The sequence below is a fragment of the Nicotiana sylvestris genome, unplaced genomic scaffold (assembly GCF_000393655.2).
Source record: "Nicotiana sylvestris unplaced genomic scaffold, ASM39365v2 Un00025, whole genome shotgun sequence".
NCBI lineage: Eukaryota > Viridiplantae > Streptophyta > Magnoliopsida > Solanales > Solanaceae > Nicotiana > Nicotiana sylvestris.
The window spans coordinates 54,688-78,426 of NW_027184361.1; the positions used below are offsets into that span (position 1 = coordinate 54,688).

Sequence of the window (23,739 nt, forward strand, 5' to 3'; positions counted from 1 at the left end):
CATCGGACCCGTCCCATCCAAGACCGTCGCATTCAGGAGCAGCTTGAGGAGTCATTCTATTTAGATGTTTTGAGATTGTCTTACGTTGTCTTTTGCTTTCGCGTCTTATCTAGGAGCACTGAGTCCTTTAGGTAGTGTCAGAGTCTGTTACAGTGTAGTCGAGTCTGTCATGTCTTTCATTATCGTATTTCCCTTTGTATTTTAATATAAAAAAGTTTTAAATGAAAAAGCCCAAAAAGATTTTGTTTTTAGTTTATTTTCCATCACTTTTCCAGAACTACGTTTGGTCTGATTCATGAGGGATATGATACGTAGGCAACCTACAGCGGGTTCGATCAAATCATTTTTGTTTCAAAAAGAAAGAGGAGAAAGAAAAAGAGAAAAAGGGTGATAAGAGGTGTTGGAAAAGAAAGAGAAGGAAGGATTGAAATGGGCAAATCGGGTTGATGTCATATGACCCTATGACCCTCAAAGCCATTTTAGAACCGTTAATCGTTGCTAGGTGCATTGCACGTAATGTGATATTATTATTTGATAAATGCCCTAACACTAACATGGTGGTTTTATGTTGTTGTCCTCTGTTATCTTTATTTCAGTTTCAGGAAGGTGGTTAGTTTGTTGGCATCCTGGTAAGTCATCCATACAACACCCGATCAAAGCGTCAAACAGTCATGCCTAGCAAGGAAACAGACACTGGAGTTGTAGACCCACCAAGGGAGATTGTTGAGTCGGAATCGGAATTGCAAGAAGAGGTCCGAAGGTTGAAGCACCAAATGGCGGAAATGTATCAGGCCTGGATTAAGGGACACCCTCCACCCTCATTCCCTACCAACTACACAGAAAACCCTGCTTCCATTCCACCACTCTCTCAATCCCAGATGCCCAATACCATTGATCTTTCCCCACAACACGCACCTGGCTTTACCCCTTACCACAACTACCCCGGCACTTCAACCCAAATTGTTCATGCTCCGCCAGCCAAAACAACCTCGTACTCTGCTCTGACACCTGCTCCTATTTTTGTACCCCCTCCGCAAGCTACCCTTCACCGATCCTCTAGTGAGCCTGCATTCCTCGCTACAGATGCCCACTACTATGTACCGGAGCCCACCTTCAAAGTCCCAGATCCTTATTCTTACACTCCCCAATTTGAGCCTCATGTTAAAACTGACAAACCACCCAAGAACGCAGATCAAGAAGAGATGTTTAGGAAGGTACAGAGTCTGGAGCAATCATTGAGAAATATGTAAGGGTTGGGAAACCAAGTGAGTGTGGCCTATAAGGATTTCTATTTGTTCCCCGATGTCCAACTACATGTCGGGTTCAAGATGCCCAAGTTTGACTTGTATGACGGCCATGAGGATCTTGTAGCTCATCTGAGGGGTTGTTGCAGTAAAATGAGAGACGTCAGGGGAAAAGACGAATTACTAATGGCATACTTCAGCCAAAGTCTGAGTGGGGCAACTTTAGAATGGTACACCCGCCAGAATGCTAGCAGGTGGTACACTTGGGACGATATGGCTCAGGCCTTTGCCCGGCACTTTCAGTACAATATAGACATTGTTCCAGACCACCTATCTCTGACTAAGGTGGAAAAGAAACCCAGTGAAAGCTTTAGAGAATATGGGTTCCGATAGAGGGAGCAGGTTGCACGAGTCAATCCTCTGATGGAAGAGGACGAGATGGTTAAATACTTTCTTCAAGCCCTGGAGCCCACTTACTATGGCCACTTGATCTCAGCCATTGGTAAGTCTTTCAATGATGTGGTGAAAATGGGAGAAATGGTGGAAGAGGGGATCAAGTCGAGTAAGATCATGAGCTATTCTGCTATAAAAGCAACCACCCAGGCAATCCAGAGTGGTACCGGAAGTTTGCTAGACAAGAAGAAGAAGGAAGATATCGCTATGGTTGTCTCCGGATCATGGCATGGCCAGAGGGGTTCACCCATCCTCGACCCCGACCTTAAACCTATACTCGAGCTCCATATAATCCACCTCAACATTACTTTTCCCCGCAAAACCCCCAATACTCAGCCAGGCCAACCCAATACCTTGTTCACCATGCACAGGCATATGCTCCACCTCCTCCTTACCCACAATGGCGTGCCCCAGTCCCCCAAAATACCTACCCAACTCTACAAAATGCCTATCAACCTCCACAACCTTACCAAAACCCCAATGGTTCAAATTTTTGATCAAGGCCAGAGTATAGAAGAGAGAGGCAACAGCGAAAACAAACTTTTACCCCGCTTAGAGAGTCCTATACTAGTCTGTTTCAAAGGTTAAGGTAGTTGGACGTCTTGAGGCCGATTGAGTCAAAGATACCAAATCCCCCTCCAAAGAACCTCGATTATTCCCTGAGGACTAAGGTGCGCCTATTATTCTGATGCTCCAGGGCATGACATAGAGAAGTGCTGGCATTTGAAAAGGGCAATCCAGGAGCTCGTTGATACAAACTAAATTGTAGTCCAAAGCCCAGACACGCCAAACATCAACCAAAACCCTTTGCCAGCCCATGAAGAGACACATATGATTGAAATAGTTCACAAGGATAGGGAGCCCAAGAAGTCTTCTAAGTCCGTCATGATGATTCAGGCCAGTGAAAGTAATTTAGTTAAAGCTCCCGACTCTACCAAAACAAAGCCCTTAACAATTGAAGGGGTGACAAAAAAACCGAGCTTGCTCAATTTGAAACCACCAGTGTTGGTCGTGAAAGGGCTATCAAAAGATGTTGGGGAAAGTCCAGAAAGTTCAAAAGTGGTAGTACCAAGGATTCCAAGTAAGCCTGTCATAGTTGTGAAGTGGGATCCTATTACCCCTATCATCATTAAACCAGTAACCCAGCTGCTAGTGGTGGATGCCAAGGTTGTTCCGTGGAATTATAAACAAGTGATAGTGACATACAAAGGAAAAGAAATAGAGGAATAAGTTAATAAAACTGGAGGATTGACTCGTTCTGGGAGATGTTTCACCCCAGAAGAATTAAGGAAAGCCAAGCCATTCAAGGATAGCCAGATGCTAGTAAAGAAATTGGTCACCGAGGAAGAGGCTGAGGAGTTCCTGAAAAAGATGAAAGTGCAGGATTATTCCATTGTGGAGCAGTTAAAGAAAACACCAGCTCAGATTTCTCTTTTGTCTTTGTTGATACATTCAGATGAACATCGCAGGGTCTTGATGAAGATTTTGAATGAGGCACATGTTCCTGATAAGATCACAGTGAACCACTTGGAAAAGATAGCTGGCAAGATCTTCGAAGCAAATAGGATCACTTTCTCGGACGATGAACTTCCTATGGAGGGTACAAAACACAACCGAGCGCTCTATCTCACGGTGAAGTGTGAAAATTTTGTTGTCTCAAGGGTTTTGGTTGATAATGGCTCCAGTGCGAATATTTGTCCTCTATCTACTCTGCAAAAACTGAAGATTGGCGTCGAAAGAATCCACTTGAACAGTGTGTGTGTTCGAGGCTTTGATGGGGGAGATAAAGATTCTGCTGGAGATATAATGCTCGAATTGTCAGGGCCTGTTGAGTTTACCATGGAATTCCAAGTGTTAGATGTGGCTGTCTCCTACAATCTGTTGTGGGGCAGGCCCTAGATACATGCTACTAAGGCAGTCCCGTCCTCTCTGCACCAAACGGTGAAGTTTGAATGGGACATGCAGGAAATAGTTGTGCATGGTGACGAGGACTTGTTAACTTATAATGATACAATTGTTCTGTTCATCGAAGCTGAAGATGATAAGGGACCTTGGGTCTATCAGACTTTCAAAACAGTGTCTGTTGAGAAAATTCCTGAAGGAAAATGCATTTTGGGTCCTAAGCTATCCTCCGCGTCTGTCATGGTTGCGAATGAAATATTGAAGAATGGTTTTGTGCTGGGCAAGGGTTTGGGCTCATCTCTGCAGGGTATTGTGCATCCAGTGCGCCCTAGTGGGAATCCTGGTACGTTTGGTTTGGGATTCATTCCCACCGATAAGGACATGAAAAAGGTTAAAAATCAGAAACAGAAGGTATGGTCGCTCCCCAATCTCGTCCCACACATTTCTAAGTCTTTTGTCAAGCCAGGAGCCGAAAAACCTCCAACCTCCTCAATCCCAAAACCTGTGGTCGATGTTGATGAAGAGCTGATCAAGAGGTTCCAAAGTCTGTTCGAAGAGGTCAATATGGTAGAAGTTGGTGAAGGCTCTATTAAAGCAGATGTGCAGCTTGTTGGCCCAAACGTGAAGCTTAGCAATTGGGAAGCTACTCCTCTCCCCACCAGGAAGGAGTTTTGGTAGTTTTCTTTGTTTTCCTTTCTGTTATCTGGGTTATTCCAGGGTTGTAATCCAGATTTTTAGTTTTTGCTTGTTTTGATGTTCAAACCCTTCTATCCTTTTATTTTTCAATGAAATGCAATTTTCCATTTTCCGTTATTCTTAATAGTGTTTTATTTTGTTCTTTTTTCTTTTGTACAGTTCCTTTTATACTGGTTGCAGTGACATGACATGCATGAAGAATTTTCAGCCGAATCTTAAAAGCCAATCTAATCTTGAAATAACAATCTAAGAAGTAGAATATGATGATGAAACAGAATATGATGAAGAAGCAGCATTTGAGGAAATTAGTAAAGAGCTAAAACAATTTGAAGAAAAACCAAAGCGTAATTTGAGTGAAACTGAAGCAATCAATTTAGGGGACCAGGATGATATTAGGGAAACCAAGATAAGTGTGCATTTAGGACCGCAAGTTAAGGAGGAAATAATCAAAACATTGTTTAAGTACAAAGATGTCTTTGCATGGTCATATGATGATGCCTGAGCATTGATCTAGTAGTTCATAAATTGCCAACTGATACAGTATTCCCTCCTGTCAAGCAAAAGTTGCGAAAGTTCAAGACTGATATGAGTGTGAAGATCAAAGAAGAAATCACAAAGCAACTTACTGCAAAGGTCATTCGAGTCACTCGATATCCCACTTGGTTAGCCAATGTTGTGCCAATACCAAAGAAGGATGGTAAGACCAGGGTTTGTGTTGATTACCGTGATCTTGACAAAGCAAGCCCAAAGGATGATTTTCCATTGCCGAACATTCACATTTTGATCGATAATTGTGCCAAGCATGAGATTGGGTCTTTTGTGGACTGTTACGCGGGATATCACCAGATCTTGATGGATGAGGAAGATGCAGAAAAGACAGCATTCATCACGCCATGGGGAACATACTATTATCGGGTAATGCCATTTGGTTTGAAGAATGCTGGGGCAACTTACATGAGGGCGATGACCACCATATTTCAGGAGATCGAGGTTTATGTAGATGATTTGATCATAGTCAAAGAAGCAGTCTGACCATGTCAAGGACTTGAGGAAGTTTTTCCAAAGGCTTCGCAGGTACAACCTCAAGCTCAATCCAACGAAATGTGAATTTGGTGTCCCGTCTAGGAAACTACTGGGATTCGTGGTTAGTAGATGCGACATTGAGTTAGATCCGTCGAAGATCAAAGCCATTCAAGAGTTACCGCCGCCAAAGAACAAAACAGAGGTGATGAGTTTGCTTGGAAGGTTAAATTGCATCAGCAGGTTCATTGCTCAGCTCACGACAACCTATGAGCCTATCTTTAAGCTGCTGAAGAAGAATGATGTGGTCAAGTGGACTGATGAGTGTCAAGAAGCATTTGATAAGATCAAGAGGTACCTGTCAAATTCACCTGTGCTGGTCCCACCAGAGCCTGGAAGACCTTTAATTCTCTATTTGACAGTCTTGGATAATTCTTTCGGCTGTGTATTGGGTCAACATGACATCACGGGAAAGAAAGAACAAGCAATATATTATCTTAGTAAGAAGTTCACTCCCTATGAGGTTTAGTACACTCTGCTTGAGAGGACATGTTGCGCCCTGACTTGGGTGGCACAAAAGTTGAAGCATTATCTGTCGTCTTACACTACATACCTCCTTTCCCGCATAGATCCTCTAAAGTATATCTTTCAGAAGCCTATGCCCACGGGAAGACTAGCAAAGTGGCAGATTTTACTTACAGAGTTTGACATCATCTATGTGACTCGGACCGCGATGAAAGCCCAAGCCTTGGTCGACCACTTGGCCGAGAATCCGGTGGATGATGAATATGAGCCATTGAAGACTAATTTTCCTGATGAAGAGGTCATGTGTGTTGATGAGGATGACCATGATGAAAAGCCAGGTTGGAAACTCTTTTTTGATGGAGCTGCTAACATGAAAAGTGTCAGAATAGGGGGTTGTACTTATCCCTGAAACAGGGCAACACTACCCTGTAACAGCCCAGCTTCGATTTTATTGCACCAACAACATGGCTGAGTACGAAGCGTGCATTCTGGGTTTGAGGTTAGCTATAGACATGGGAGTCTAGGAAATACTGGTTCTAGGAGATTCAGATTTGTTGGTTCATCAGATTCAAGGAGAATGGGAGACTCGAGATTTGAAGCTCATACCGTACCGATAGTGTCTGCATGATCTTTGTCAACGATTCAGGTTGGTTGAATTTAGACATATTCTTAGGATTCATAATAAGATTGTTGATGCCTTGGCTACTCTGGCGTCAATGTTACATCACCGGGACAAGGCTTATGTCAACCCTGTGCATATCCAAGTTCGTGATCAACATGCTTATTGTAATGTGGTGGAAGAGGAAATCGATGGCGAACCTTGGTTCCGTGATATCAAGGAATACATCAGGTCGGGGATATATCCAGTACATGCTGCAGGCGACCAAAAGAGAACCATTTGACGTCTGGCTAGTGGATTTTTCTTGAGTGGAGGAATCTTGTACAAGAGGACTCCAGATTTAGGACTACTGAGGTGCATAGATGCTAAAGAAGCTTCAACCATCATGGTCGAAGTACATTCTGGAGTTTGCGGTCCGCATATGAACGGGTATGTCCTGGCAAAGATGATACTTCGAGCAGGTTATTATTGGCTCACCATGGAACGGGATTGTATCAGTTTTGTTCGCAAGTGTCATCAATGCCAGGTACATGGTGCTTTGATTCATTCTCCCCTATTTGAGTTACACATAATGTCTGCACCTTGGCCCTTTGTTGCTTGGGGCATGAATGTCATTAGACCAATTGAGTCGGCAGTGTCAAACAGGCATAGGTTTATTCTGGTGGCCATTGATTAATTTACCAAGTGGGTCGAAGCTGTAACTTTCAAGTCTGTGACCAAGAAGGTAGTGGTGGATTTTGTTCATTCAAATATCATTTGTCGGTTCGGAATTCCCAAGGTGATCATCACAGACAATGCCGCTAATCTCAACAGTCATTTGATGAAAGAGGTATGCCAACAGTTCAAGATCATGCATCGGAACTCCACTCCGTATCGCCCCAAGGCAAATGGAGCTGTTGAGGCTGCTAACAAGAACATAAAGAAGATACTTCGTAAGATGGTTCAAGGTTCTAGGCAATGGCATGAAAAGTTGTCGTTTGCCTTACTGGGTTATCGCACTACTGTTCGCACTTCAGTAGGTGCAACTCCTTATTTGCTGGCATATGGAACTGAGGCAGTTATACCTGCAGAAGTTGAGATTCCATCCCTTCAGATCGTTGCAGAAGCTGAAATTGATGATGATGAGTGGGTCAAAAACCTAGCTCGAGCAGTTGAGTTTGATTGATAAGAAATGATTGGTTGCAGTATGTCATGGTCAATTATATCAGAGGAGAATGGCAAGAGCATACAACAAAAAGGTGCGTCCTCGGAAATTCGAAGTGGGCCAGATGGTATTGAAACGCATCCACCCTCATCAGGTTGATGCTAAAGGCAAGTTCGCCCTAAACTGGCAAAGGCCATTCATAGTGACAAGAGTGTTGCCCAATGGTACTTTGTATTTAACGGACATAGAAGGCAAATGTGTAGATATGGCTATCAATTCTGATGCAGTTATGAGGTATTATGTATGATTTTTTTTGCTTACCTTCAGTTGTATTTTGTACTTGGCATGTTCAAATTTGAAATGACGAGGGCATTTTGTTCCACTACCCAAATACTTTCATCCCTTGCCACCTTTTTGAGACTTATTTATTTTCTTTCATACCCCTCTTTTGTAATCAGTAGTAGAAGTAGAGAATGAAAAAAAATGATGATGAATGAGTGAAAATAAGAAAAATGAAGAAGAAGGAAAAAAAAGGAAGAAAAGAAGGGGAAAAAAGAAGAAAAAGAAACAAAGAAAGAAGAAAAGAAAATGAAAAGAAGAAAAAAGAAGAAAAGAGAAGAAAAGAAAAGCAACAAAAACAAAAAACTTTCTTTTGAACTACGTTCGACCAGATTCCTTTTAAGGATACGTAGGCAGCCTTACGGTTCGGTCCCATCAAAATAAAAATCAAAAATCCCCAGACCTAAAGAAACTGGGGCAGAAGTTTTGGTTTTGAAAAGATCTGATTCCAAAAGTTGTAATTTTGACCCCTTTCATCTTAAATTAGTTTGAGCTTTCATGCCACCCTTTCTTTCCAACCCTGTCCAAAAGCATGCATTACGGTCTAAAGAAAGACATTTCGATCAATCTTTGAGGATGCCAGGTCAAGCGAGATAGAGGTATGATTGACATCATGGGTAACACTTTGTTCATGGGTGCAAGAGAGAAAATTTAAAATGAGAGAGTCTTATTGGTGAAAACACTCACGGGCACCGTAAGGCGATGGTGAGTTGAGAGATGAACAAATGAGAGAGGCTTGTTGGTGAAAACCCTTCAGGGCACTACAAGTCGAATGAGGCTCATGACTTTATAGAGAAATTGGATCAGTGAAAGCCCGGTTTTGAAGTATGAAGACATGACATGAACTGAAAATATGATTAGTTGGACGGATTAGGCTGATCAATCCGGAATGCATGTCATGATCATTGGAGCTAGCTGCTTCCCTCAGATAAGTCTTCTTTTTCTCATTTTTCTTCATATAGTCATTTGTGTTCAGAATTTTCCTTTGTTCCTTTTGCCAAAAATCATTTCACTTTGCTCTTTGAGCCTATCTTTATGAGTGTCACACCTCCTTTTTGCGCGCCCGGCCCGAAGGCTAAAATGCGCGGGTAGAGTTTTTCCAATTTAAGTGACAATATTCGAAATGGGATTATTTATTTAATTCAGAGTCACCACTTGGGAAAGGTTTGGTTTTTGGTGTCCCAAGTCACCGGTTTATCTTGAATCCCAAATCGAGGAAATTTTCGACTTTTCCAAATGAAGTCTGCGAACCAGAAATTCTAAGTAAGGAATTCTGTTGACCCGAGGGAAGGTGTTAGGCACCCTCGAATCCCGTGGTTCTAGCACGGTCGCTTAAATTGTTATAATGGCTAAATATCTGATTTAAATACATGTTGTGACTTATGTGCTTTTATTAAGTTTAAACCGCTTTTATTATTATCATTTATTTTTTATAGAATTGCAACGTCGTGAAAATGCATCTCGAACCACGTCACAATCAATGCACCCGTAGTTGTTAACACATTTCGACTCCGTTGAGATTTGAATTTGGGTCACATAAATGCGCACCCGAATTTAAGAATGTAATTTAATTAAGCCGCGCCTAGAGAGTCAAACGCGTTATTATCTTTGGGGAAGGCCATGAAATTCACTAAACGGCCTGTCCTGAATTCTAAATATTTATTTATGGTTAGTTATTGAGGGCCCCGCAATTTGCATTTTTATTTGGCGAACTCGTCTCATTATTTTAGAAAAGGATGTCCTAAAGCGACTACATTTCTATTACATTTGTCTCTAAAAATAAAAGAGAAAGACCAAACTTACTTGTTTAAGCAACCACATACTAAATATCTACTATGTTTGACGAATCCGAATTTTTGTTTGATTACCTAATTGGTTGTTTATGAGATGAGAATTACCTCATGCCTTGTCTTCAAGGAGTGAATGAACTTTGTTAATTTGCTAAGGGGGGTTGCAAGCAAACTAATAACGTACACTAAATTTACATTAAACGGCCTTCCAGTTTGAATTTTAAAACTAGCTTATTTGGGCTTGATAAATGAGATCAATTGTTTATTAGGAAAACTACTATTAATTGAACTCAAAATGTAGTCGCATTATTTCGAAACAGTGAATCTATATCGAAACCCATATCGAACCTATATAGGAATAAGTAATCTAACGAGAGGGTTGGCATACATGGCCATCCTGTTAAAGTAACACCACATGAGAATTAGCTTGGGGTACATTTATCTTGAAATTAAATGGAACCAAATATAACAGATTTGACAGTTCAAAAGTCTAGACAAAATACATACAGATGCTTGCCACGATTCTATATTATACTGTCATAGTTAAATCGAAACCTAATGGTTATACACATTGAAAATACGTCTGATCTAACAAACAATATTATCTGATATGTCAATCAAGATGTGCATAACTCATACAGAGCAATCGTGGTTGGAACTAACTTAAACAAATACAGACCCAGCTACCATTCAAACTATTTTTTTGAACACAAGGATTGTAAAGTAAACAGATGTTCATTTCTTTATTTTAGCTTCAAACTTCAAACTTTCAGCTGACAAGGTTTCAGGGGTGTGTACCTGGGAATGCTTACAATCGAAGAAGAAAGGAAGTCAGTAGAATGACAATGGCAACAGAAACAGCAGCAGTAACAGCAGGTAACAAATAGAACAGCTCCCAGTGCAAGATACAGTTAGAGCCGATGGAAAAATGGCAGAAAGACAGCAGCAAACAATGCAGTAGAAACAAAGCTCCAAGACAGACCGAATCCAGGAGAAACAAACAATGTGAATCAACCAATGAACTCAGCTGATACTTGAAAGAAAAAAGAGTTGATTGAACAGGTTGAACAAACTGAGAATCACACAAACAAGGAAGAAACAGTTGTTGATTTTCTGTATCTTTTCCTCTCTCGTAGGTGTCTGTATATATCTAACAATCAAATCTCCAAAAGTCTGAGTTTAGTCTAAAAATCTGCCTGCCTTTTCTTTTTTCAAAATTTTTGTTTTCAAAATCAATCCAGTTCCCCTTTTTCTAATGGAAGTTCCTTTCTTTTATAAGCCTAAAATCAACCCTTTAACAGCCTGTTAGAAAATCAGAACCCCCTCCCTTTCTTACTGTCTTTCCACTCAATGTTTAAAAAATCAAATCCCCCATGAGATTCCCTGACAATCCTCTTTCCCATTTTATTAACTAAAAGCAGACATGGGCAGCAGGAATATAATCTGACAGCATATGCTGTCAAACTATTTTAATCCAAAAAGGGCCTTTAATGCACATGTTGTGCACAAGTGCACATGCCCTCCAATTCAGATTGCAGTTACAAAAACCAATCCTTTTATATTTCTGATTCAAATACATCAATTATAAGTAGCTATAGTTGATTCTCAATTTGATTCAAACAATGTTCAGCAAGACAAATCAAAATGTTACCATTCAAACAGCTAAAACTATTCGACGACATGTATCGAATCGACTATACTAATTACAACATATACAATCAAAGCCAAGGATTAGAAATCTAACAGTATCAAACATGCGATTCAAATTACACTGTCAAAACAAAATGCCCTTGGGAACTAAATAATCGACCAATTTCGAATTCAACTAACTATGCAGTTTAACCACACAAACATTATTAGTGAATGAAGAAGGACTTGACCAAATGCAAGGGCCCGGGCAAAGTGGACAACTACAGTTGATGAAAGTCCGAAACACAAACTGAACAAAACATTTCGGCCATACAAACGGACCTTTAACAAACACATGACATGAATAAAGCAAAGAGAAACAAACTTACCTTAAAAATCCTTGGAAAAATCAGAAGACCAAACTCGTACTTGAAAAGAACCTCCTTGGGGTTGAACGGGCTTTAATCGAAGTGTTCTCACTGAGAACACTTCGACTAAAGTCCATTAGACCCTAAAGACTTTGGCTCAAACGGATACAAACCAGTCACGAGGAACCCTAGGGTTCAAAAATCAGATCTGGGATTCATGTTTCCCTGGTCAGATTCGGACCAAACCAAGCATGGTTTGGTCACGAGGGGGTCCGGGGACTGTCTGGTATGAAACTGGGGTCGATTGGTGTAAGTCAGGTTCCGACTCGAATCTTCAAATGAAGATTCGAGAAGGTGGGAGGGGATTCGAAATGTGTAGTTGGTGGATTTGGGTCCAGGACGGTGAGGAGCATCTATGGTGTTAAGGAGGGGGGCACCGACGTCCATGCCGCCGGCTTTCATGGCGAAGGTATACAGGGGCGGCTAGGGTTTGGAGGACTGAGGTCTGTGGAGGGGACGACTAAGGCCTGGGGGTTCGGATAGGGGGGTCAGGGTAAATGTTATAGGCTTATATAGTTAGTGAGGGATCGATTCTTGGCCGTTGGATGGGGTGAGATGAAGGGTCAAGATCTTTTGGCTGATAGGGAACGGTGTCGTTTCAACCTAAAGGGGTTTGGGTCGGTCCGGGTGGAATGGGTCGGGTTTTGTTTATGGGTTATGGGGAAGTGATCTTGGCCGTTGATCAATCTGAGATCAACTGCCCAGATCAGGCACGACCCAAACGACACCGTTTGAGATAGTTAGGGGCTGAAGTGGACTGGACCGGGTAATTTTGGTTTTGGATTGGGTTGTTTGGGCTTGTTTGTTTTAAAATCGGACTGGCCCAAGTCCGAAACTCTTTCTTTTTCTTTTTTTTTTAATTCCTTAAATTAATTTCCCAAATAATACCATGTAAAACATTGGACAACAATTATCACACAATTAACATTTAATTATACTAAACACTTAATGACAAAATACAATGAAGGATGCACACATTTTATTTTTCTTTTAATAAACGGATTACGATTCACACGACATATAGACATATATATATTTTTTTTATGTTTTTTTTTTGAATAAAACAACCACGGGCAAAATCACAAATAACTAGCAAAAAAAATGCCACGTAAAAATCCAGCAAATGTACAGCAAGACCAATTGCTATTATTTTGTTTCTTTTGGAGTGATTGTCGCGTAAAACAAAAATCACGTACTCACAGCTGCCCCTCTTTGTTCGGAAACACGAAGAGTTTTCGTGCAAAGATAAAGTGAGCGGTTATGAGCGATTTTTGCCTATTGGACTACTCCGTGCGAAGCGTGTTTTGAAAGACTTGACCGAATCTTCGCTTCAAAGATTTCCTACATATCCTGGGCTAAACAGGAATCAGGTCGATGTAGTTCGGGAAGCTTCGGTAGCTGGGACTACCATGGGATTGCAATGCTTGTTGTTACTGCTATTGCTGTTGTCACCTGCTTTACTGACTGCCTTATTACAACCAAAGAAAAATTAAAACTGAACTAAATACTTATATGCAATGCCAACTGCTAGTTACAAGATTCATATCTATGATTCTTTTGCGACTTGATCTTGAGTCTTAGCTGATTGTGCTTTGGAGACTTCGATCCGAATCTTGATGCTTGCGAGTTGTGGCGACTTGTTTAATCTCCGGGATACTCAGTGAGACGCGACTGGCAGAGTTCTGGACCTTAATCAAATCCTGGAGCGATCCGCCTTTCATTTTCTCCGGTATCTTGGGATATCTTCTTTTGTCTTTTTCTTCTTAGATTCTGAGTTGAGACTCATCTTGTGGGTCGTTTCGATCCGTGTGGCTCGGGGTTAGACCTGCGGGAAAAACAAACGAACGAAATTTTTTGCCCCAGTTTCACTAGGAAATTTCGTGAATTATTTGCTAGGAAGTTCATAAAATTGATGAAAGAAGATATGAATGCTCAGTTCAAGGTTGGAGCCCTAATACCGACTAGCTGGGGGAGAAGTTCCGTTTTAGAGTTGAAACTCTAATACTGACCATCTGGGGAAAAGTTCAGTTTAGGTTTTAAAACCCTAATGCTGACTGAATGGAAAGAGTTCAGTTTAGGGTTTAAAACCCTAATGTTGACTAAATGGAAAAGTTCAGTTTAGGGTTTAAAACCCTAATGCTGACTGAAAGGAAAGAGTTTAGTTTAGGGTTTAAAACCCTAATGCTGACTAAAGGAAAGAGTTCAGTTTAGGGTTTAAAACCCTAATGCTGATTAAAGGAAAAAGTTCAGTTTAGGGTTTAAAACCCTAATGTTGATTAAAGGAAAAAGTTCAGTTTAGGGTTTAAAACCCTAATGCTGACTAAAAGGAAAAGGTTCAGTTTAAGGTTTAAAACCCTGATGCTGATCAAAGGAAAAAGTTCAGTTCAGGGTTTAAAACCCCAATGCTGACTGAAAGGAAAAATTCAGTTTAGGGTTTAAAACCCTAATGCTGACTGGAAGAAAAAGCTCAGTTTAGGGTTTAAAACCCTAATGCTGGCTGAATGGAAAAAGTTCAGTTTAGGGTTTAAAACCCTAAGGCTGATTAAAGGAAAAAGGTCAGTTTAGGGTTTAAAACCCTAATGCTGACTAAATGGAAAAAGTTCAGTTTAGGGTTTAAAACCCTAAGGCTGATTAAAGGAAAAAGGTCAGTTTAGGGTTTAAAACCCTAATGCTGACTAAATGGAAAAAGCTCAGTTTAGGGTTTAAAACCCTAATGCTGGCTGAATGGAAAAAGTTCAGTTTAGGGTTTAAAACCCTAATGCTGACTAAAGGGAAAATTCAGTTTAGGGTTTAAAACCCTAATGCTGACTGCATGGAAAAGCTTAGTTTAGGGTTTAAAACCCTAATGCTAGCTGAATGGAAAAAGTTCAGTTTAGGGTTTTAAAACCCTAATGCTGACTAATGGAAAAATTCAGTTTAGGGTTTAAAACCCTAATGCTGACTGCATGGAAAAGCTCAGTTTAGGGTTTAAAACCCTAATGCTGGCTGAAATGAGAAAGTTCAGTTTAGGGTTTTAAAACCCTAATGCTGATTAAAAGGAAAAATTCAGTTTAGGGTTTAAAACCCTAATGCTGATTAAAGGAAAAAGTTCAGTTCAGGGTTTAAAACCCTAATGCTGACTAAAGGAAAGAGTTCAGTTTAGGGTTTAAAACCCTAATGCTGACATGCATGGAAAAAGCTCAGTTTAGGGTTTAAAACCCTAATGCTGGCTGAATGGAAAAAAGTTCAGTTTAGGGTTTAAAACCCTAATGCTGACTAAAGGAAAAATTCAATTTAGGGTTTAAAACCCTAATGCTGATTGCATGGAAAAGCTTAGTTTAGGGTTTAAAACCCTAATGCTGGCTGAATGGAAAAAGTTCAGTTTAGGGTTTAAAACCCTAATGCTGATTGCATGGAAAAGCTCAGTTTAGGGTTTAAAACCCTAATGCTGGCTAAAGGAAAAATTCAGTTTAGGGTTTAAAACCCTAATGCTGATTGCATGGAAAAGCTCAGTTTAGGGTTTAAAACCCTAATGCTGGCTGAATGGAAAAAAGTTCAGTTTAGGGTTTAAAACCCTAATGCTAACTAAAGGAAAAACTCAGTTTAGGGTTTAAAACCCTAATGCTGACTGAAAGGAAAAATTCAGTTTAGGGTTTAAAACCCTAATGCTGAGTGCATGGAAAAGCTCAGTTTAGGGTTTAAAACCCTAATGTTGGCTGAATGGAAAAAGGTTCAGTTTAGGGTTTAAAACCTTAATGCTGATTGAAGGAAAAATTCAGTTTAGAGTTTAAAACCCTAATGCTGACTGCATGGAAAAGCTCAGTTTAGGGTTTAAAACCCTAATGTTGGCTGAATGGATAAAATTCAGTTTAGGGTTTTAAAACCCTAATGCTGGCTGGATGGAAAATTCAGTTTAGGGTTTAAAACCCTAATGCTGATTGCATGGAAAAGCTCAGTTTAGGGTTTAAAACCCTAATGCCGGCTGAATGGGAAAAGTTCAGTTTAGGGTTTAAACTCTAATGCTGACTAAAGAAAAAAATTCAGTTTAGGGTTTAAAACCCTAATGCTGATTGCATGGAAAAGCTCAGTTTAGGGTTTAAAACCCTAATGCTGGCTGAATGGAAAAAGTTCAGTTCAGGGTTTAAAACCCTAATGCTGATTGCATGGAAAATCTCAGTTTAGGGTTTAAAACCCTAGTGCTGACTGAATGGAAAAAGTTCAGTTCAGGGTTTAAAACCCTAATGCTGATTGCATGGAAAAGCTCAGCTTAGGGTTTAAAACCCTAATGCTGGCCTAAAGGAAAAAATTCAGTTTAGAGTTTAAAACCCTAATGCTGATTGCATGGAAAAGCTCAGTTTAGGGTTTAAAACCCTAATGCTGGCTGAATGGAAAAAAGTTCAGTTTAGGGTTTAAAACCCTAATGCTGACTAAAGGAAAAATTCAGTTTAGGGTTTAAAACCCTAATGCTGACTGAAAGGAAAAATTCAGTTTAGGGTTTAAAACCCTAATGCTGACTGAAAGGAAAATTCAGTTTAGGGTTTAAAACCCTAATGCTTGCTGAATGGAAAAAGGTTCAGTTTAGGATTTAAAACCCTAATGCTAATTGAAGGAAAAATTCAGTTTACGGTTTAAAACCCTAATATTGACTGCATGGAAAAGCTCAGTTTAGGGTTTAAAACCCTAATGCTGGCTGAATGGATAAAATTCGGTTTAGGGTTTTAAAACCCTAATGCTGGCTGGATGGAAAATTCAGTTTAGGGTTTAAAACCCTAATGCTGATTGCATGGAAAAGCTCAGTTTAGGGTTTAAAACCCTAATGCCGGCTGAATGGTAAAAGTTCAGTTTAGGGTTTAAAACCCTAATGCTGACTAAAGAAGAAATTCAGTTTAGGGTTTAAAACCCTAATGTTGATTGCATGTAAAAGCTCAGTTTAGGGTTTAAAACCCTAATGCTGGCTGTATGAAAAAGTTCAGTTTAGGGTTTTAAAACCCTAATGCTGGCTGGATGGAAAATTCAGTTTAGGGTTTAAAACCCTAATGCTGATTGCATGGAAAAGCTCAGTTTAGGGTTTAAAACCGTAATGCCGGCTGAATGGGAAAAGTTCAGTTTCGGGTTTAAAACCCTAATGCTGACTAAAGAAAAAATTCAGTTTAGGGTTTAAAACCCTAATGCTGATTGCATGGAAAAGCTCAGTTTAGGGTTTAAAACCCTAATGCTGGCTGAATGAAAAAGTTCAGTTTAGGGTTTAAAATCCTAATGCTGACTAAAGGAAAAAATCAGTTTAGGGTTTAAAACCCTAATGTTGATTGCATGGAAAAGCTCAGTTTAGGGTTTAAAACCCTAATGCTGACTGAATGGAAAAAGTTCAGTTCTGGGTTTAAAACCCTAATGCTGATTGCATGGAAAAGCTCAGTTTAGGGTTTTAAAACCCTAATGCTGGCTAAAAGGAAAATTCAGTTTAGGGTTTAAAACCCTAATGCTAACTGCATGGAAAAGCTCAGTTTAGGGTTTAAAACCCCAATGCTGGCTGGCTGGGGACAAAATTCGAGAACAACAACTGACCTCTTTTTTTTTTGAATTTTCTTGTTTTAGTAGAAGACAAAAGGGAGTTTCGTGGAACTTACCTTTCGAGTGAATTCCTTATTGCCAAAATTTTCTTGTACCCATGTACCTTCTTCTTCGGGTGACACCTGCTTCTTGCACGATTGTCTTGGATTATCCCTGTTTCAACTTTTTAGACAAAGAACAATTGTTAGTTCGGAAATGACGGTCGGTTCGGTGACCTTGATCGTTCCCGGTTGCTTTGTTGCGTCTTCATTTCTGTTGCGAAGTCCCGCCATTGATTTGATTCAAATGTCGAAACCCTTTAGACTGCTTAGGCTTGTATTTCCAGATTTCGTGATGATTTGCCTCGTAAGGCTCTTTTTCTTTTCTCTCATTTTGTCCCGTTTTGCTTGGAGGTTCTCAACGGGGATTTTATTGGAGGTATTCTGTGGGGATTTGTACAAAAGGAAACCCTGTGGGGGAATATTTACAAAGTGGATTCTTTGTGTGGATTTTTGTACAATGGGGCATGCTGGGGATTTGTTTCGAAGCGGTCTTTCTAGGATTTGTTGGGGTAAGCTTGTTGGGGAATTTTTACAAAGAGACTCGCTGGGGATGTGCTGGGGAAATTCCAATGGGGATTTTTTTATATATATATATATATCGGGGAGACTCTGTGGGGGATTGTACAAGGGGAGACTCTGTGGGGATTCGTCCGAAGGCGGACTTGCTGGGGAAAATTTCTCTTTTTCCTTTTTACTTCGAACGCCATCAAACATCGTGATTCATCAAGTTTGGACAGACGTACCAACGAAACGGGGTGTTTTCCTTCATGCAACGAACTCCGTGAAAACGAACCTGCCAACTATCCTTTCCGGTACATCCAGAACTTGGGCTTAAACATGAAAGAGATTCGATGAAAAACAAAGAAAAGATAAAACGAATTTCAGAAAAGGAGTGCTCCTTTCGGGACGAGAAAAACTTATCTGAGGAAGATAATGTTGGCTTTAAATGACATGACATGCTCTTTGGACTGGACGCCTGACTTTCCATGAGCTTGCGTTTCCCTGAACCAGAATGGATCTGTGATTCCAAACCGGTGGAACTTTGCCGAAACCTCCTTGGGTGGAGTCACTCTTTCGGCCAACAGCGCCCTTTGCGGGTTTTCGCTGGCTGACCTCTCTCATTTCTCTTCCTGTCATCGCTTGATAGCACTCTTTGTGAGTTTTTGCTAAACAAGCTCTCTCATTTTGGTCTCTCTACTCCCGTCGCCTCGCGGTGCCCGAAGGTTTTCACCGACGAGACTCTCTCATTTTATTTCTCTCAATTCAGAGTGTGCCGGTCTCCATTTGTGACGCTTATTGGTTTCCCACTCTCTTTGGTAATTGATTTGAAGGCTTGTGCTTGGTAAAGAGAGGTAGATGATACTAACTTCTAAACTGCTCGACGTGCCCCGGTTTCAATTTTAGGGTGAATGGGATTTTATTGTTGGTGTGACTGAACCTCAGGGAGAGGCTGCCTACGTATCCTTTCGGAATCAATTCAAACGTAGTTCAGGCCTCTATCAATGTTTTGTTTTGTTTTCTTTTTCTTTTTTTTTTTTTTTTTTGTAAGCGGCTCAAAGGTTTGTAGAGAGAATTGGGTAGTGTTTGGGGAGTAGTGGGGAATAAAACCTTCGTCATTTCAAATGCGTCAAGACTACTGGAGTATAATTCAGACGTAGTATCTCTTGACTGCATCCGCATTTACTGCTGTGTCGGGGTCATTTCCTTCTATATCACCTAAATACAATGCTCCTCTCGGCAATATCTTCCTTATGATGTATGGGCCTTTCCAATTTGGAGCAAACTTCCCTTTTGCTTCCTCATGATGCGGTAGAATACGCCTCAGTACCAGCTGACCTATTTCGAAATTCCTGGGTCGGACTTTCTTGTTGTAAGCACGGGCCATTCTTCGTTGGTACAACTGTCCGTGACAAACCGCGGCCATTCGCTTTTCATCAATCAAAATCAATTGCTCTAACCGAGTCTTGACCCACTCGCTGTCTTCGATTTCTGCTTCGAAAATGGTTCGAAGCGAAGGAATTTCTACCTCTGCCGGTATTACAGCCTCGGTCCCATAAACCAAAAGATAAGGAGTCGCTCCTACTGATGTGCGTACCGTAGTGCGATACCCCAACAATGCAAATGGTAACTGCTCATGCCACTGTCGGGAACTTTGGATCGTTTTCCTCAAAATCTTCTTGATGTTTTTGTTCGCCGCTTCCACAGCACCATTGGCTTTCGGCCGATAAGGAGTAGAATTCCTATGCGTTATCTTGAATTGCTCGCATACATCTCCCATCAAGTGACTGTTCAAGTTTGCTGCGTTATCTGTAATGATAGTCGCAGGAATACCGAAACGACAGATAAGATTTGAGTGTACAAAATCCACTACAGCTTTTTTAGTGACCGACTTGAGAGTGACAGCCTCTACCCATTTTGTGAAGTAATCGATGGCAACCAGTATAAACCTGTGTCCATTCGAAGCCTTTGGTTCGATTGGTCCAATGACGTCCATGCCCCAGGCGACAAATGGCCAAGGTGCAGACATGGGATGCAGCTCCGTGGGAGGTGCATGAATCAAATCACCGTGCACCTGACACTGATGACACTTCCGAACGAAGCTAAAGCAATCCTTTTCCATGGTCATCCAGTAATAACCTGCTCGAAGGATTTTCTTCGCTAAGACATACCCGTTCATGTGAGGTCCGCACACACCTGCGTGTACTTCGTGCATGATATTTCTCGCCTCCTCGATATCGACACATCTTAGGAGATTGAGGTCCGGGGTCCTCTTATACAACAATTCACCACTCAGAAAGAAACCACTTGCATGTCGCCTAATGGTCCTCTTTTGATCTCCAGTAGCATGCTCGGGGTATTCTTGCGTTTTCAAGAACCTCTTGATGTCATGGTACCAAGGCTGCGTATTTGATCCCACCTCGATTACATTGCAGTAACCGTGTCTTTCCCTGATTTGGATTTCCAAAGGATCGACGTGGGCGTTGCCCGGGTAGGGTAGCATTGAAGCCAGAGTAGCAAGTGCATCTGCCAGTTCATTGTGATACCTCGGGATATACATGAACTCTATTGATGTAAAGCGCTTGTTGAGGTCCTCCACTTGCTGTCGGTAAGGGATAAGTTTGACATCCCGAGTTTCCTATTCGCCTTGAGCTTGCCGGATAATCAGGTCAGAATCTCCCATAATCAGTAAGTCTTCGACATCCTGATCGATTGCCATATGCATGCCCATGATGCAGGCTTCATACTCAGCTGTATTATTTGTGCAAAAGAAACGAAGTCTAGCTGTGGCGGGATAATGCTGACCAGAAGGCGAGATCAAAATTGCCCCAATCCCTACACCCTTGGCGTTCACGGCTCCATCAAAGAACATCTTCCAGACATGAGCGTCCTCCGAGACCACTTCTACGGTGTTTACTTCTTCATCTGGAAAGTAGGTACTCAATGGCTGGTATTCCTCATCGACCGGATTTTCGGCCAAATGATCTGCTAGCGCCTGGGCTTTCATTGCCGTGCGAGTGACATAGACTATGTCGAATTCCGTAAGCAAGATTTGCCATTTAGCCAGTCTCCCAGTAGGCATTGGTTTCTGAAATATATACTTCAAAGGATCCAACCTGCTTATGAGGAACGTAGTGTGGGCTTGGAGATAATGTCTCAGCTTTTGAGCAACCCACGTGAGAGCGCAGCATGTCCTTTCCAGCAGAGTGTATTTGGCCTCGTAGCCGGTGAATTTCTTGCTCAAGTAGTAGATTGCTTGCTCCTTCTTTCTGGTTATGTCGTGTTGCCCGAGGACGCAACCGAAAGAGTTCTCCAAGACTGTCAGATACAAGAAAAGTGGCCTCCCTGGTTCTGGAGGGACCAAGACTGGGGGATTCGAAAGGTATTCTTTGACTTTATCAAAGGCTTCTTGACACTCAGTTGTCCATTTAATCGCCGCATCTTTCCTTAACAGCTTGAATATGGGCTCACACGTGCTTGTCAGCTGGGCAATAAACCGACTGATGTAGTTCAACCTGCCCAACAGACTCATCACGTCTTTCTTTGTTCTCGGGGGAGGCAGATCTCTGATGGATTTTATCTTAGTTGGATCTAGCTCGATACCTCTCCTGCTTACGATGAAGCCCAAAAGTTTGCCTGACGGAACTCCGAAAGCACATTTGGCTGGGTTCAGCTTCAAGTCATACTTCCTTAATCTCTCGAAGAATTTCCTCAAGTCTTGGATGTGATTATCCTGCGTCCTGGACTTGACTATCACGTCGTCCACGTACACCTCTATTTCCTGATGCATCATGTCATGAAAAATGGCAGTCATGGCCCTCATGTAAGTAGCCCCAGCATTCTTCAAACCAAATGGCATGACCCGGTAACAGTAGGTGCCCCAAGGCGTGGTGAAGGCAGTTTTCTCGGCGTCCTCTTCATCCATCAATACCTGATGATACCCAGCGTAACAATCTACGAAAGACTGTATCTCGTGTTTGGCGCAATTATCAACGAGGATGTGGATGTTGGGCAGCGGGAAATTATCTTTAGGACTTGCTCTGTTCAGATCTCGGTAATCTACACATACCCGAGTTTTCCCGTCCTTTTTCGGTACTGGAACCACATTTGCCAACCAAGTTGTATACTGGACTACCCGAATCACTCCCGTTTTCAATTGTTTGGTGATCTCCTCTTTAATCTTGTCACTGACCTCAGTTTTGAACTTTCGTTGCTTTTGTTGAACTGGAGGACAATCAGGATGAATCGGCAATTTATGAACCACTAGATCAACACCTAGACCCGGCATGTCATCATATGACCAAGCAAACACGTCTTTAAATTCAAAAAGAAGTTGAATTATCGCCTCTCGCGTTTTCTTGTCCGTGTGAATGCTTATTTTGGTCTCCCGGATTTCTTCAGGAGTTCCTAAATTAACCGGTTCGGTGTCATTCAGATTTGGCTTAGGTTTATTCTCAAAATGTTCCAACTCTCGGTTTATTTCCCTAAAAGCTTCTTCCTCATCATATTCTGGTTCTGGGTTCATTAATTCGCAGTTAAATAGCTCGTTGTGATCTGGGCGTGAAGTCCGCAAGCATGTCATATTTAAAGCCGCATTATTATAACTGAAAAGAAAGATAAAAGGAAAAATAACAAAAATCAGAACAAAAGAAAGAATGGGAAAGCAATGATGATTTTTTTTTATTTTCTTTGGAAAGTTGGAAGACAACAATGTTTACAACTTAGGAATTCAAAACAACAATTGAAAGGAAGAAAACGTTCAAGTTATGTCCTGGAGATAACTTGTGACACAGGAAAGGTGGCAGGACAGGTCTACCCGGACTTCCGTCTAGTCGGGAATGGCGTGGCCTCCCAGTTTTGAAGTTTGGCGTTCGGCCCCACGTACATCATCTCAGTAGTGCTTGTGCCTTCACCTGGTTGAACCATGTGGACCTCGTAGAGCATCTCTCTCATCGCCCCACATATCTCCTCGATTTCCTCAGCTGTGAAGACCTCATCATCTTCTTCTTCAGCGTACCTTGGCCTGATGAAAGTTGCATATAAATCCGGCAATGGTCGAGGTAACGTCCAACCCTCATTTTTCCTTTTCTTTGCCCACTCTTCGTCTGCTGGAGTAGGTTTGAAGCCTAGTCCAAAAGGTTTCTTGGTGACTGGCAAGGTAATGGGTTCTGTTATTCCCTGAAGGGTTCGTCCAAGCCCTTTCCCTGGCCTAAATCCGTGCCGGATCATCTCTTTGGCCACCATAACCGAGGCGTTAGACAAGAAAGGCTGGGGGCAGGGTATTCCCTCTTCGTGCTGCTCTGCCAGTACAATCTCGAAAGCTTGATAGACCGTATGTTCGCTCCCTTTTCTCGGTTCAAGATATGGGATGGATGGGTCCCGATAGATAGCATGCTCGTCTTCTCCATGGACCACGATCTCTCGGTCTTCATACTCAAACTTCACCATCTGGTGAAGAGTGGAAGGCACAGCTCCTGCCGTATGGATCCAAGGTCTGCCGAGGAGGAAATTGTAGGATGTGTCCATGTCGAGCACCTGGAAGGTTATTTCAAACTCAACTGGTCCTATGACCAACAACAGGTCTATTTCCCCCATGGTATCTCTCTTGATGCCGTCGAAAGCTCTTACACAGACATTGTTGGGTCGGTTTCTTCCGGTCCCAATTTCCATTCTTTGCAGCATGGAGAGCGGGCAAATGTCAATACCTGAACCCCCATCCAACATTACCCGCTTGACATAATAGTCTTCGCATTTAACTGTTAGATGCAAAGCCTTGTTGTGTGCCGCTCCTTCCGGGGGTAAATCATTCTTGCTGAAAGAGATTTGGTTGACGGCGAAGAATCTTTCTGTCATCCGCTCTAGTT

General features: G+C 41.6%; 1 pseudogene; it reads left to right on the top strand.

The window, feature by feature from the left end:
- The first annotated feature begins 1,667 nt into the window (after positions 1 to 1,667).
- LOC138884654 (uncharacterized) lies at positions 1,668 to 7,910 on the top strand (annotated as a pseudogene).
- Positions 7,911 to 23,739: the final 15,829 nt, after the last annotated feature.